Genomic DNA, 17,397 nt, shown 5'->3' with positions numbered 1-17,397 from the left:
ACGATACCAAAAGAGGGTTTTTAATCTTTATTTTATAAAACCTTTAATCATGCAAAGCGGAGGGTCGTATGGATGCAACCAGAAGCTATCATACCTCTTTTAAAACATTTTTAAACACCTTAACACACCACCACATGACCAGAAGCATCCCCCACACGCACAACGCCTCACTTCGACTACATTTTAACTATAATGATTCCAATTTAGTTTATTTCGAACGTTGAGCATTTTTACGACTTTCTTACACTTACAGAAGCAAAAAAGGTGTGTAATACACCCTATAACAACACCATAAACTTCAAATTATGAGAAAAGACCTTACCTTACCCGAAATTGGCCAAAACTCGCCAAAATTGCGCCTCAAAACTTCTCTAGCGCGATTTAAATGTCGTGGATGCTTGTTGTCCATTTTGTGCTGCACCAAGCCATGATTTTATACTACTAGTACCTCCATATCATTGTGGTATACGCTAGATAATTAATTTACAGAATGAAATTGGGACTTACCCTTTTTTTCTCTCCTAGCCGTAACTCATTTCTCTCTAAGCTTTAGGGTTTGTTTTCTCTTTGTTGCTGCTGTAGTTTTTGGATAAAGAACAGAATTCGGAGTCACATATTACATATGTATAGGTGCCCTTAGGAGGTGACACGCGTCAGCCCCTAAGGGTGACACTGTCCATCTCTTATTGGGCCACTGTATTCATGCGTCCATTGAGGAGCTGCCACGTGGCAGTGGGATCCACCTCCCCCAAGCAGGTGAATCACCTACTTGACCCCAAGAAGGTGGGTCACCTGCTTTCTTGAGTTGCTTCCACGTGTCACCTTCCTAGGCTGCCACGTGTTCTTCTCTTCTCTTCCTTGTAGATTCGTAATCTCGTCTTATTTTAATAGCCTATGTAATCCGTGCTTCGTAAACTTGGTACATCCTCAAGTAACTTAGGTATGTAAGACTTCTAAGTTAGTAGCTTCCGTAGGTAAATTGAGTCCTACGACTCATTACTTGGCCTCCAATTCCTTCCGGATTCTTATGACTCTATTTCCAACCTTCTCTACTATAGGGTATCCCATTCTCCCTTCCTTAGAGTCGTTTGATAGTGTCGTAGATTATCTGGCTCACGTGCTAACTTCTAAGAAGCTTAAGAAGCATTCTGAGCTCAAGAATGTAGGGTGTAACAGGAAAGGACTAAGAGTTAAGATGAATCCACGACAGCCTGAAAGCACTGGCTCACCCTTGAATCCGATTGATAAATGCTCTCCTAACTTAGGTCTCTCAACAGCCGCTTGAATATGTTCTATACTCAACAAAAAAAGAACAAGTGCAATATCAGTACACAATCATAGAGTGCTGGTAGGATTATAGGACCATTTTCAATAAATGAGATATGAGCAAGAAACTACAACACAATAAGACAACAACATACAATCACATCACAATTATGTCAACTCTTAAACCATTATATAGGTAAACATACTCAATCAATGGTCCTCTCATGGAACCCAAATTTAAACTATTAGTTGTACCGGTGTGGTACCCGTTTTAATAGTTAATGTATCGGTGTGGTACTCTGATCCAATAGTCAATCTATCGGTATGGTACCCTAATCCAATTGTACCTACATAGTACCCGATCTAAATGTACCAACATGGTACTCGATCCAAACATGAAGTCACACATCATAATCACAACCACAATGAATACACACACACTTGTACAACCAAGTAATACATTCTTTTCATGCAATTTGATCATAAGATATCATTCACTTCATGGTCTTTCTTTTTTCCTAATCATACATCATGCATGCAATACAAGTGAAGTAGTTAACAGAAACATATAGCACAAACAAGAAAACACAATCATCACCTACCTCGAAACAAGCTCTGAAAAATTTAAAGAACTGAAACTTTTTCTTTTTCCAATATTTTGTCTCTTTCTTTGTCTAAAACAAACAAAGAATACAAGTAATCAATGAACAATGGCCTACATAATCCTGATTATATCAAAATCCTAACCCTTGGCCAATTTCATGATCATCTACCCCCTAATTAGGTCTTTTTCCATAATTAATTTCAAGTCAAAACCTTCCCCTAAGAGAATTTCCATATATTTTAAGGTCTAAGAATCGAATTACAAGTTAGAAAAATGAATAACTTATCTTTACCGAAGAAATTGATGAAAAACGTAAAGAAATAGCCCTAGGTCGTCTCTAGATAGCTTCTCAAAAATGAAGTTGCAAAAAATAAAAATGATTTTGGAAATTTTATGACTTAAAATCCGCGACTGTCCGGCTATAGCAGCCCCTCACCATGGCGGGATTCAACCCGCTATAGCATCCCCCGCCAATACGAGATTCGACCCGCTATGACTTTGCACAGAGATGAATACTTGGAATTCGTGTCCCAAGCCTCCATTTCGCACACAACCTCAAATTTTGACGTTCTAAATTAATCCTTTCACGACAAATTCTATTCCGAGAGTTTTACTCATCCAAATTTACTTCCGTAAGGCCATATGGATTTCTTAACGTCTTACCTACTAGCTCAAACAATCAAAACTCAGAAATCAATCCTAATTCATTACCGAATTGTCCTAACCTCACCTGACGCAAATTCCATCCAAATCTAGCCTAATCTCGAAATTTCTAAGTTATTACTCAAAATATTTCTGATCCAAATTTCTTCTTTATTGGCTTATCCATAACGACAGGAACAAATCATTAGTTGTTCACTTAAAAACTATCTGGATATTCATTTGTTTCATTGTTTAGTTATTTTAGAAAAGCAGTGGACGCAATTATTTCCAAATTTTTGATATGAATATTCACTTCAAATTATTAAGTTGTTCCTTGTTTTGCTGTAAGCTTCGGAAATAATCACATTCACTATTTTCCTAAATAACAAAATAAGGAAACAAGTGAATATCCATATTGAAGTGAACAACTTAATTTTTTTACTTTTGAATGCGCACAACTTCAAACTTACAATTATGATTTTTTGGAGTCCTCGCTATTTTTATTTTACAATACTTTTCGTATTTATATATATCCGATTCAATTGAATATACAAACCTTATGAGTTATTGAAACATGATTATCAATTTTTAAAGATCAAAATATTATATTAGTAGAAGAAGTTAAAAGATTAATGAGAGAATGTGAAGTGAATAAGAACATATATTTATTGTTGAATTCAGTCACGATTCTATATATGTATCAAATTAGACGAGACAATACATTTAAAATTTAGAATAAAGATTATTTCACGTGAAAAGCTAATAAAAAATTTGTAGTTCGCCCATTTATGAGAGAACACTTAAAATATTTGTATTTTTTTTTGCATGCATGAAAGTAGACATACGTTAAAATGGTAAGGGACAGTACGCCCATTTGTGTGCGGAGTGTCTGTTTTGGTCTGTATTTTTAGGAAGGGTACCTTTTAGTATATTGTGCTCAAGAAGTGTTTGTTTTAGGCCTAACTCCTACATTGAGGATGCTACCAAGGAGAAGGAAGGAACCTCAATTTATAGAGTGCAATGTACCTCTTAACTTTGTGAAGAATCCAATATGCCCCTAAATGGATTTTTTTCAAAATGAAAAATCAAAAAGATAAATTTTTGATTAATTTTTTTCAATTTTGTTAGATAAAAAGGGTATATTTGGATATTTGTTTTACAGTAAAAGTATATGTGAGTTATTTTTATAACAACAGTCAATTCAACTCTAAATTATTGTAAAGTCGAGATGTAAGAAAACAGAGTTTTAATGTTACATGGTATGTCAACTGGGAAAAAAAACTTTTGTGGTGTTTAATATTTTTGAAAATAATACTAATAATTACATGAGTTTATAATCCTAAAAAAACAATTTTGATTCTATAAATAAAAGTTGATGCTATGATCAAATTCTCTTGATAAGTCATTTCTTACAAGTTATTAGTAGCTAATTAGATGGTCAAAAATCACTTGAAGAAAATTTTAACTTCATCAATAAACGTCATGCAAGAACATCTAAACGTGTGAAGTTAAAATGTAAAATGGAATATGATGATAAATGGTCCATATACTTGTCAATAAAAACAAGTGTGTGTGAATTGACATAATAATGAAAACAAAAAAAATTGGTTGGCTCGATCTGTAAGAAGCCTTAGCGTAGAGTTATGGCGGCCCACAATCAACAAAAAATAGTTAATCGTTTGAGATTATTTTCACTGCAAAGCGTGCTAACTTGTTTTCACATTACAATTAGTCCATTTGCGCAGTAAAAACTAATAAAATATTTTCCTTTTCTTAATCCAATATTCAAATGTAAATGAACATAAAATTAATGAATCTAATCAGGGCGAGATTTACGAATACAAAAGGTTTAAATACAAATAGTCTTTTAGTCATTTATTGTAAATCATGCATTCTCATGAATTCACACGTATAATAGCAAAAGTTTTTTGTATTCGAAGCCTTCTTTAGAAGGTATATTTTTAACTGTTCTGAGTTTTTCCTCCGACGCCGTTGCTAGATTAATATATAGGTGATTAATTTCATATTTTTTTCGATTTATCAACTACTTTATCATTTAGTTCTTGTAATTTATTTCATTATAATTTGATTATCTGGTCATAAATCTAATTCGCATTCTCTTAAATCACGTATATAAATTCAATTGTATTGTTTAAAGGGTAAATGATATTAAGAGTTTGATTTGAAGAAGAAGGATAAAAGATAATCATTCAAGATTGATAAAGCTATATAGACCTATTTAGAACCAGATCCTAAATTATGCAGTAAATAGTAATTAATAAAACACAAATTCATATCATAGAAAATTTCTTGTTCAAGGAAGTAAAAAACTACGATCTATACTTGTAGAATTTCAATCACCAATCTTAAATAAACTTTTAAAAATAATATTTCAGATTACAACTTATCAATCTAAGAAATCCATGAATTTAGTCACCTCACTTATCAGTTAACTCAAACTGACCTACAAACTCTCATTATAATAAGAATATGCAGGTTTGACGACTCAAAGTTTGTCGGGTGAAATTTAATAAAAGTATTGATAGAATGGGACATTAATTAAAAGAGTTATTCTCCCCTGTTACATTCAAATAGATTGGTATTGTTCTTTGCAATATTATAGCAAGTTGATGTTAAATTCTCCTCTTGATCATATAGATATAATAATCAAATGAAGGAATAATAATAATTTATGGCCTGCATTACGTTGTTGAGGCGCATAATTATTTTCTTTTGATCCGTGTATAAATATATAAGATCGATAATGGCGGCACGGCAACAAATTAAAGTAATGTCTATTTCATGATGAATAGCTAATAAACCTGCCCGGAATTTGTTAATTAATAATAATGACTACAAACACCAAATAATATAACTTTCTAACATGGTCGGCATAAATTAGCAAAGAATGACTTTAATTTATTATTATTATTATTATTATTATTCACAAGTTGGCGACTTCCAATCAGATACTATTTTAATGACTATCAATAACGTTTTATATGACTTCTAATAATTCAATCTCTCAATATTCTATCTATTTTCTCCGTCTCATATTTAATTAAAAAATTATATTATTATATTTTTGCCTCATATTTTTCTTATAATTGTATTGTTATATTTTTATCTTAGATATCTTTAAGCTTATTACATATTTTATGTGTGCGGAAATTTTAAAAAAGAAAAACTGAAAGAGTTCATCTGAATTGCATCGGTCGACCTACTATACCTGCTAGGTTAAATATAAATCCCAAGAAACGTGTTTTGAAGAGGCAAGGTACAGTAGAAGAAACCTAGCAAGGGACAAGATTTTATTGAAATATTAATTATAACAATATTACACCTTGATATTACCTCTACTTTAATTAAAAAAGAAAATGCCAAAGAGTTTTTGTGTATATAATTTGCTTTAATAAAAAAGGATTGTTTATAGTTAGTAATTACCCATTTCTTAACGAGTACTCTTTCATAATTTTAAAAAAAGAAATATTCAAAATAAATGCTACAAGAGAGAGGCGAACCTAAAAGCATTATGACCCAAAAAATAATAATGTAAAAGCATTAAAAGAAAGTTAGCATGAAACAACGATGATACGAAAAAGTTTTTGTGATTTAAACTTGTAATTAATAGTAAATTTTGATTTGTATATGTTTGAGAGGGACACATTTATCTACTCAATGGAATATAAATAATAATATTCCATAATTGATATGAAGAGTACTGGCTGGTTACGTTCTCTCTCCGTCCATCTTTATTTATCCATTATACGATTTTGAGATTTTTAATAATATTTATTCTATTTATAAAATTAATAAATAATTTATTATAATATGTCTATTTTATTTTTACTATTAAATACTATTTATTTTTTAATATTTAAATGACTTATATTTAATAAAAGTTATTTGATAAAATAATTCCTATCATTTAATCTCCTTAATTTCTGTGTTAAGTGAATTGTAGGATAAATAAAATTGGGCAATAAATAATATGTGCAGGCGTGCCCATCGTTTGTTCAAGTAGTTAGAAATTTTCAATGGAGGCAGGGCCCGTTGAGTGATCGGTACGTGCGTCGTTGCATGTAATTTTCCAAAAAAACATTTACTATTTTATATTTGAGGGACACGTGTCCATTTACTAAAACTTTGGAAAACAAAAGAATAAGATAAGTTTGGATTTGGAAGGAATGGTGAAGAATGGATACCCTATACGACTTTCTCCATGCTGGGATTAGGATAAAGCCTAAAACATCTCAAGCTAACAAATATCAAGGAACCCTCTATCTACCTACCTCTAGTGGGGTTCCTCTAATATGTTGTACTCACTCGACTTTCTTCTTTTCTATATCTTGCACCTACACACAATTTATTAATGTTTTAGAAATTATGATTAAAATGAATTATGTCATTCAGGTCCATTTTACTTGCGATATTCTTTTTTTGGTCATAATACTACTATAGTAATTCCATTTTACTTGCGATATTTTTTTTTGTGCATAATACTACTATAGTAATTAGACGGATAATTTGATTAATTATTATTATTATATTTTAATTTATTACTCTTCATTTCACCTTCTTATTCATAGCTCTTCACTAAGGGTAAAAGTAAAAAAACAATTAAATTATTAATAATATTTTGAATTCATGAGTATTTTTAGTACTCATACAAATAAAATAGATGGGAGGAAATAGTATCTTAAGGTTGAACTTAGTGACATTCTGACAATGCTATCCAGGAGAATTTTCACCACATCCTTATTGATTCTGAAGGTTTCTCTTAATGATTTGAAGTGTACTCTAATGGTACTTCAAGATAGCAAACTATGAATTGAAAAAGAAGAAGAAGATTGTAGTTTATTCATTAGAAGACTTGATCATTACAACTAAATGAAGGATATATATATATACATTTCACTTTGGACTTAAATCACTAACTAACTTTTTAACTGACTTTTGGCTCCTCTAACTAACTAACTGATTTTCGAAAACTAACTGACTTCCTGAAGTTAACTAACTTAGTTAGTTGATTTGATCTTGCTCAACACTCCCCCTCAAGCTAGGAGGAGCAAAAATATTTAGAACTCCTAGCTTGGATAACAAGTGCTCATGCTGGACACTACTCAAGCCTTTAGCTAGGATAGCTGCAGGTTGATTCTGTGTTGCTATATAGTTGATCTTGATTAGCCCTTGTTGTAGCTTCTCTCTAATAAAATGACAGTCTATCTCAATGTGTTTAGTCTTCTCATGGTAGACTGGATTGGCTGCCAGTTGGATAGCTGACTTGATGTCACTATACATATTGACTAGAAGCGTTATCTTAGCTTCTAAGTCCTGTAACATTCCTACTAACCAGATAATTCAGCCATAGTAGATTCTAGACTCCTATACTCAACCTCAACTGAGCTTCTTGAGATTGTGGTTTGTTTCTTTGCCTTCCAAGACACAATAGAGTTTCCCATCTTAATCACATATTTCTTGTTATAGGGCATGCTGCCCAGTCAGCATCACAATAGGCAGACATTTCATTGTTTGAACTACTGGATAATAGTATACCTTATCCTGGAAGTCTCTTTATGTACTTGACAATCCTCAATACAACATTCATATGAGATTTCTTTTGACTATTGTAGGAACTGACTTAAGGTTTGCACACTATATGAATCACCATTTTTACCACTGGGGAGAACGTCTCTTTATAATTTATCCCCTTCTTTTAACTGTAGCTTTTGCCAACTAACCTTGCTTTAAACCTTTTCATCTCTCCATTAAATTTGTATTTGATCTTGTAAATCCATCGACATCCAATTTTAGTCTTTCCTTTAGGTAACTAAGCTAGTTCCCAAGTGTTATTATTCTGCAAGGCTTCAATCTCAGTCTGTATAGCTTCCACCCACTTTGGATCTTTCACAACTTCAACATATGTAGCTGATTCTGTGAGAGTAGAAGATGCAGCAATAAATGCTTTGTAAATTTTAGACAAGTGATCATAAGCAACACATTCTGAGGTAGGAAACTTGACATCCTTAGACAACACATTCTGACACAGAAAACTTGACATCCTTATTAATATTCAAGGATACAAAATCCTTCATTCACATAGGTGGATGAACTCCCTTTGTGGACCTTCTTGTGATCACATTTTCACTCCTTTCTTGAGATTCATGTATCTCAGATAAAGGCTCTTATATCACCTTATCTCAGGTGAGTGTTCTGGTATAGTCCCTTGATCAGGACCTCCTGTCATACTCGTATTTTTCTCAGTAACATGAACACCTTCCTGACCAATCATCATTTCCTCGGTAGCTTTTGTCAAACACCTTGGATCACCAGCACTGGTATTCATAATTTGACTTAATAAGTCTGTACTCATATTCTAAACAAAAGGACCAATATGTTTTTGTGACAACAAAGAGGTAAAAGGGAATATTGACTTATTAAATATCATATCACTAATTACGAAGAACTCATGATCAGCTAAGTTAAGTAGAATATACCTTTTTCGAGTTTCTAAGTAGCCCAAATATACTGAAGCCATAGACCTTGGTGCTAACTCATCAGATTTTGATAAAACCTTTGCATAACGCAAACACCCCATCACTCTTAGATGTGTTCGCAATGGTTTTGTTCCATACAACCTTTCATATTGAGATTTACCTCCTAGGACCCTACTAGGCATTCTATTTATCAGATATGCAGCTGCAAGGATAGACTGACCCCAATACTTTATTGGTATATGTCCTTGAAATTTCAAGGCTCTAATTACTTCTAACACATGCCTATGTTTCCTTTCTGCCACTCCATTTTATTGAGGAGTATAAGGGTGTAAGGTTCTGCGTGTTTTAAAGGTTGGAATGTGCTATAATAATGTGAAATAGAGGGAAAATAGCCTTGGAAGATTTTTGGGACTCATTTTTTGCGACATGAAATTTTTAAGAAGTGCGCAAAATAGAAGACTCCGCGACAAAGGTAGGTCTTTCCCTGTTAGTGTAAATTTTTCCGAGCTCAAGTTGAGCTCAAATCTGGCAAAAAATTGAACATCACAAAAAATGAACTACATGGGAGTGCCTCCGCGTCGTGGACCTATTTTCGGATAGTTCAATTTTTTGTGAAAATTTTCCGTTTTAAGTAAGGGCAACTTGGATAATTTTTTGAACATGTATAAGCGGGTTTGGACAAAATTTGGAGTTATTGTCCACTCATTTTACTACCTAAAACCCTAAATTTCACCCTCCCTCATTTTCAAATCATCTCTAATTTCTCTTAAATCAAAAGGGTTTCAAGGTTCCCTATTAAAGACCAAGCATTAAGATTTCTTCAAGCTGTTCAAGAACTCTTCAATTCTTCTTCAAGATTCACTCTAAGGTATATGTGTTTCTTCATCTATAGCTTCTTCCATCCATGGAGTCCCAAAACCCTTTCCAACTAATTCTTTTAAATTCAAGTATTAATTCTTTATGGGTACTTCTAATTTTTTCTTACTAGCATGAAACATGATTGAAATTGTGGTTATTGACTCAAATTGCATGCAATTGATTACTACCTATGAATGCCCTAATTTCCTATCGTGGGTTTAAGAATTTTCAAATGGGTCTTGTTCAATCCTTCTCAAATTGCTAGATATGGTTCAAATTATTGATATTACGTTCAAGTAAGCTTATATTACTACTCAAGTGCATGAATTGTTGAATTTCAAGTAATTTTCTATCTCAAGCTATTATGGGTCTTTGAAATGAATAGTGGGTTATTTGAAGTATGTTTTGAATTGACTCAATTGATAATGTTCATGCATGATTCTATTGAAAAGCATGTTTGAAAGTTGAATTAAGCAAGAGGTGAAAAGTTTTGTTCGAAATTGTGCCTTATTCCATGAATAAAACCCACCTAGTTTTACTATGTTTTCAATGAAGCTTGACTTGAAAGTTTTTGACTCCAAATGAATATTTATGAAAGCAGTGTCTTTGATCAAAAGGGAGTCTTATGAAATTAAAGAACGATGAAATGATATGAATGAAGGATTCTTTATGTGATGAGGACAATTCTTACATATTTGAATCAATGAAAGTTTTAATGAGTTATTCTTCCGAATGTGATGCTTTGAATTCTCAACCAATATGCTATTACTATTTTGAAGGATTAAACTATTCCGTGGGATTGACTTAGCACCGAATGGGGCATTGAGGTGGGATTCGGTAAGGAAATCCTAGTAGCAATCCCTTGTCTCATTAACTATGTGCCTCCATAGGAGCCCTAGTAGGCTTAGGCTAGTGGATCCACAAAAGCCCTTAAAGTTAAAGTTAAAGAATGAATGTAAAGTTGACGGAGTTCTACCCTAGGCAAGTAGACTCCCTGGCCAACGTAGAGGGTTATGTTGGATTCCATGTAATAGCTCACATGGTCTTAATGTCGGTTATAGTCATCTTCCCACAAATGAACGTTTCAAATGCTATTTACTTGATTACTCATGCAAGCACTCACTTATGTACTTTACTTTATAAATGTCTTAATGTTTTTCTATTATATTGCATGCCTACATAGTTATAACATTCAAAGTACTAACACATACTTTTGCCTACATGATATCACCATGTAGGGACCGGTGTACCTCCTCGTTCTCCTCCACGTGGCTAGCTGAGATTCCATTTGAAGGCTACCTTTTGGTGAGTTCCCATATTTCGAGAACAATACTCCTTTATCTTTCTAGCTTATGATATATTGAGAACTTTAAACACTGACTAGGGAATTTCATTCTATTTTGATTGAGGGTGAGCTAAGAATTTATTTTAGCCCCCGCCAAATCTAAAAGTTAGAGGTATTATTGGACATATATAAGTTGAAGATTTACTATTATGGTTTCCTCTTCAATGTTTTCCCTTAGCCCTTATTTTCCTTTGTTTTCCACTTGTTTATTTATTTTCACTACCCATGAAAGACTAAATGAATGCTAAGAGGCTTGGGGAGGTACCTTCGGGTTCCTCATTTGTCGTGTCACATCTAGGTCTTAGGCTTGGGTCATGACAAAGGGCAAGATCTTTGATGAATTATGCCTTTTTCTTTAAATATATTTGTACATACAGAATTAACAAACTTTGTTCCATTATCAGACCTCATCACTTTAACTATTCTTCCAAACTGAGTCTGAACAAATTGCAAGAAATACTGTAAAGATATACATATCTGACTTGTTCTTCAACAAAAACAACCAATTCATTCTTGTAAAATGATCCATAACTGTTAAAAACTATCTATTGCCATCAAAAGTAGTGTTCTTATAAGGTCCCCATCCAAATGTACCAAATTAAAGCATTCAATACTTTTAATACTACTAAGTGGAAATGAAGTTCTTGTATGCTTTGCTTAAGGACATACACTACATTTACTCAAAGACTTGTTAATAGTTTCATTATTGACAAAAAACAACTGACTCAACATATGAGAAGACATATGTCCTAGTCTCTTATGCCACACACTTATCTCTTTTTCTGATATTTGTTTTTGACTGGTATCCTGCTATTTAGCTTTCACCACACATGAAGCATGTTGTAGTTGATCCTTAGTAACATGATTAAGAAGTAAGTACAACCCAACATCCTCTTTACCAATCTCCCTCACCTTGCTAATGTAGAGATCTTGAAACACACAAAAATATGGAAAGAAAGTGACTGAGCATCCCAACTCCTGAGTTACTTTGCTTACTGAAAATAGATTGTGCTTGAATTTTGGGAGATGAAACACAATTATAATAACACTTCTTGGAGAAATAAAAAACGATCTTATATGAGTGACATTTGATACTTCACCATTAGGTAAATATACTGGTTTAGAATCTTTATTTCTTATTATAGACTCCTTTGTAAGCATGCCAACCTTTGATACCATATGATTTGTATCCCCTGCATCTATAATCTAGACCTCATTATTTTAAGAAACTAATAAAGTTGTACTTGCTGCATTTGCATGAACTGCATCATCTGTAGGGTTTACACTTGTTTTATTATGATTTAGCATCTATAAAATCTGACTATACTGATCTCTGGTGAAGGTGCACCCGTGTAGTTGTCTGGCATACTCATCTACTTCATTGTGGTTAGTCACTACTTGATCCACAACTTCTTTCCTTTGGATGGCACATTAGTGTTAAAACCATAGTTAAAGCTGCCAGAACCATCATAGACATTTTAATATCCATCTTTTCTTTCTGAAGCTTGTTCACTCACTACATTATAGGTTGCAATACCTCCTCCATTATACACTTTTCTCTTTGACTTGAAATTAGGAGGATAACCAATTAGTTTGTAACACTGATCTTTGGTATGAACCTTACATCTGCAAAAATCACAAATTACACCAAAGTTTTTTTTCTTGAACTTATTATTACTTTGTCCAGAGTATTTTCCACCAGACTTGGAATACATCACCAAAGAATTAACTCCACTTGCATTGACAGAATTCATACCCATACTAGAAATATTAGAAGTAGTCCCTCTTTGACACTCATCATTAACCACCATAGCATATGCTTGATTAACACTAGGGACAAGACTCATTAAGAGAATATGACTTCTTGCCTGAGAGTAAGACTCATTCAACCTCATAAGAAACTAAAATAGCTTCCATCTATTCAAGTGATCAATAAATCCTTTAGACTTTTCATAATTACACCCAGGAGAAGGCACTAAAGCCTCAAACTCATCCCACAATTTCTTTAACTTGGTGTAATGCACAAACACATACGAAGAACCTTATTGTAAAGTAACAATTTCCTTATGAAGAAGAAAAGTTCTTGAACCATCTACCCTGTCGAATCTTTTCCTCAAGTCTTCCCAAACACTATAGGCACATGTAGCAAATGCTATGCGCCCCCCCCATTAATAAGACTCTTGGAAATAGAATTCAACAGCCAAGAGAGAACAATGGCATTAACTCTTTTCCACTGACCTCATAACAATTCACTTACACTCTCCTTTGTACACGAACCATCAATAAGCCCAATTTTGTTCCGTCCTAGTAAAGCAAGCCTGATTGATCTACTCCACAGAGCATAATTTTCAAACCTAGTGGTTGAAAAAAATAGTAGACTTACACTGATATCAGTAGGATTCAGATATAAGGGGTGATTGAAATCAATATCTTGACCAACAGAATTTTCAAGATTCGTTGGATTTCCAGAGTTCCCATTACTGTTAGAATCTAATCCATTTACAGGACCATCAGAGTTCACATAATTTTCATTTGCATTTGCCATTTATGATCTAAAACTTCAGAAGAAACTTTAGATCTTGAACTTGAATTTTCTTTTGCGGAAGCTTTGATTCTTTTAATGATGAAATTGGATTGATATCAACCAATTCAACTCCAACCTTCTCAGAATAGGATCTCCTGCTCTGATACCATGAAGATTTTTCTTAATGATTTGAAGAGTACTCTAATGGTACTTCAAGATAGTAGACTATGAATTGAAAGAGAAGAAGAAGAAGGAGATTGTAGTTTATTCATTAGAAGACTTGATCATTACAACTGAATGAAGGAGATATATATACATTTCACTTTGGACTTAAATCACTAACTTACTTTTTAACTGAATTTTGGCTGCTCTGACTAACTAGCTGATTTTCAGAAACTAACTTCACTAACTGACTTTCTGAAGTTAACTAACTTAGTTAGTTGATTTGATCTTGCTCAACAATTACGTATATATATATAGGGAATAAGAACACTTAATTTCTCGACCACCGTAAAATTGACCTTAATTTTATCACTAATAATAGTTGTTAGAACCTAAAATCCTTGAAGAAGCAATCCAGCAACTTCTTACTTTCAAGGTAAACAACATACTGTAACACGAAAATTGAATTCTAAGCTGAGTTTATAATATATATAATTTCACGTGACTAAATATAATTGAAGCTAAAATAAAATACCACCCTCATTATTATTTTTACTCAGTGTAGTTATATGCAGTATTGAGTTATGGTTAATTAAAGTTGTAGACACAATTAAATTTCAAGAAACTAGGGACATGGTCTAAGCAGTTGTAGAGTAAGCTAATTAATATGTTTGGTACGTACGTTATGGCTTTGTCTCCCTGCTAGTAGCTAAGGCGTCAAAAAGAGGCAAAGAAGTAACTAAGGTTCGTTTGGTGTGATGGATAAGAGGATTTAATCTCGGGGTAATTTTTAAGTGACCTTTAATCTCTTTTTGGTTGCAAAGGATAGAATAACTTATCCTAAGATTAACAATTAGTACTGAGATAAGATATCTCTCCCTGGGGGTGGAATACTACTCCCAGGATAACTTATTCTGGGATAAAAATATAAAATAACAAAAATAACCCCTTAAACTCTCTTTTATACACCACTTTTACATTCATGTATATTTATATAATTTTTAAATACATTTATAATAACATTCATAACTTTAATTAATTGTTGTTTTTATGATAATATATTTTTCTATTAAAAAATTACATTTTATAAATACAATTTCTATTTATGAATATATTATAAGTTAAATTTATTTGTCTAATTCTTATGTTTATTTATATTTTGATTTCTCTTAAAATGTTCACTCCACTAATAAATTGCATATTTTTAATTAAATAGTTTATTACTAACTTAAAAATTATATTTTATATATCAATTAAAATGTAGTTAACTTTAAAATGTAGATAATTTTAATAACAAAATTTCTTTTACTTTAATAAACTTAAAATGAAAGTTTTATTTTTAAGCTAAACAAGATGAAAGTTTTATTTTTTAAGCTAAATAAGAGGAAAATTTTATATTTAAGTTAAATAAGATGGAAATTTTATTTAAAGCTAAATAAGATGAATGTTTTATTTTTAAGTTAAATAAAATGAAAGTTTAATTTTAAAAACACGTGACACAATTATAGAAATGCATAAATAAAAATATTTAAGTTAAATAAGATGAAAATTTTATTTTTAGGAATGAATAACTAAAGCTTGCAAAGAAAATATATATAAAAAAAGAGTTAAATAAGAGGGAGGGTATTTTCGTAAACAAACAACTTATTTTTGGAAATTATGCAATGAAAATAACTTTAAATATGACCAACCAAACAAGCAATAAAAACTACTTTTATCATAACTAATGTTATTATAACTTATCCCAACATAACTTATGTCAACATAAATTGTATCCAAACCAAACGACCCCTTAAAAGATTATGGAATACAAACATCAATCACAAGTTAACCATCCAATATTATGGCAAATTACTTTCTACTCGATCTACCATGTGATGTACCTTCTTTTCTTAGAGTACATTTCAAGTGTAAATCCACATGTCCTATTGTTCATCAACCCGCCAGGATAAAGTTAGATAAAGTCAAGGGTTCATCTGATTATTTTTTTAAAAAAAAATTAATAAGATTAAAATTATTTTTTATATATATATTTATAATAGTTTTGAATTTTTTTAGCTTTTTTATATTTTTAAATTTTCTCAATTAAAATTCTGACTTTGCTATTACTCCTATCAACTTCCATATCATATTATATTGATTTTAATTTACGGTTAAAGGTAAAAAAACACATTTAAGATATTCCAATTTTTTGAATTTCATAGTTAAACTATTGAAAGTGTGAAACACACCTAGATGTTGACTAGACCAATTTTCTATCTTGAAATGCTTCTAGGGGCATTTGTCCATAAAATTTTCGTCCACATGACAAATATAACAACTTTATTGGTTGACACATTAATTTTTTAATATATTTTTAATTGACTTCTTTAAAATCCTAAACTCCCATTCAAGTCAAAGATAACGATGCCACGACAGAAACAAGGCGACGACTAAGAAGGTGGAGAAAAAGATAGTGGATGTACGTAATAGTTGGAATAAATTAATTTATACGATGATAGTTTTAACCTTTAACCTAATAATTATTTATTTAGATTTGTCTCAACAAAATTATTTTTAAACATGGAGTGCCACATGATAGAAATTTTAAGCAAAATAGATAGTACACAAATCATCAGAAATTAGTCAAGGTATTCTTTTCGCTAACTACTGAGTAATAACTCAGATAGGAAATTCACATTTTTTATTGTTTAGATATAAAACTCAAAAAACTGAGATAATTTAGATATGTTTTCGATCCTTAAATACCCTTTAATTTATTATTACAATGAATTAAGACGAGTCAAAAAGTATACACTAATTATAATTTGAACGGATGTCGTGTAACAAAATCAAAATTTCAATCCTTAATTGTACCTATTAGTTGTTTGAGCATACTATGATGTTAATAATTCAAATCAAAAGAAAGAAAGAAAGATAGAACTGATTTTTCTATTTTTAGACAATAACTTTTAGACTTGGAAAACTAATTTGTAACAGTATTGGGGGGGACTAGTGTGCTCATATTTGTAAAAATATGAAGAATTTGTTAAAGTTGTGGGTCCCTCTTTTTTGTTGGAAGGTTTGAAGACAAGTAAAGTTTGTTCCCTTGGAATGGTGCACGCCGATACACGTGGCAGAATACCATGCCCTATCAGCAAACATGTTTGTTTGCGTGGCACCTGTATTTGCATGACACGTCAGAAATAAAGATTAGATATGCTGTGAAGAGTTTCTGTTAAGGAAAGGTATAATTGAAAAAGGAGAAAATACGTAATAGTACTCCTTTTCTTTTCAAAATTTCTAATTTACATAATAGTACTCCTTTTCTTTTCAAAATTTCTAATTTTAATAGTTCCAGTTTTAAAACAAACGTGTGATGTAATCTACTCCTCCATATAAGGTGAATCGTTGGGTAGGACACATAAAAGCGTAGTCAATTTTTTTGAAAGATAAGCTAAATGCATTGTTATGAAAAAGAATCAAAAAAATATAAATTTAATTAATTTGATCTTTAATT

The sequence above is a fragment of the Solanum dulcamara genome, chromosome 2 (assembly GCF_947179165.1).
Source record: "Solanum dulcamara chromosome 2, daSolDulc1.2, whole genome shotgun sequence".
NCBI lineage: Eukaryota > Viridiplantae > Streptophyta > Magnoliopsida > Solanales > Solanaceae > Solanum > Solanum dulcamara.
The sequence above is the reverse complement of the archived record's forward strand: the minus strand, read 5'-3'. Positions refer to the sequence as shown.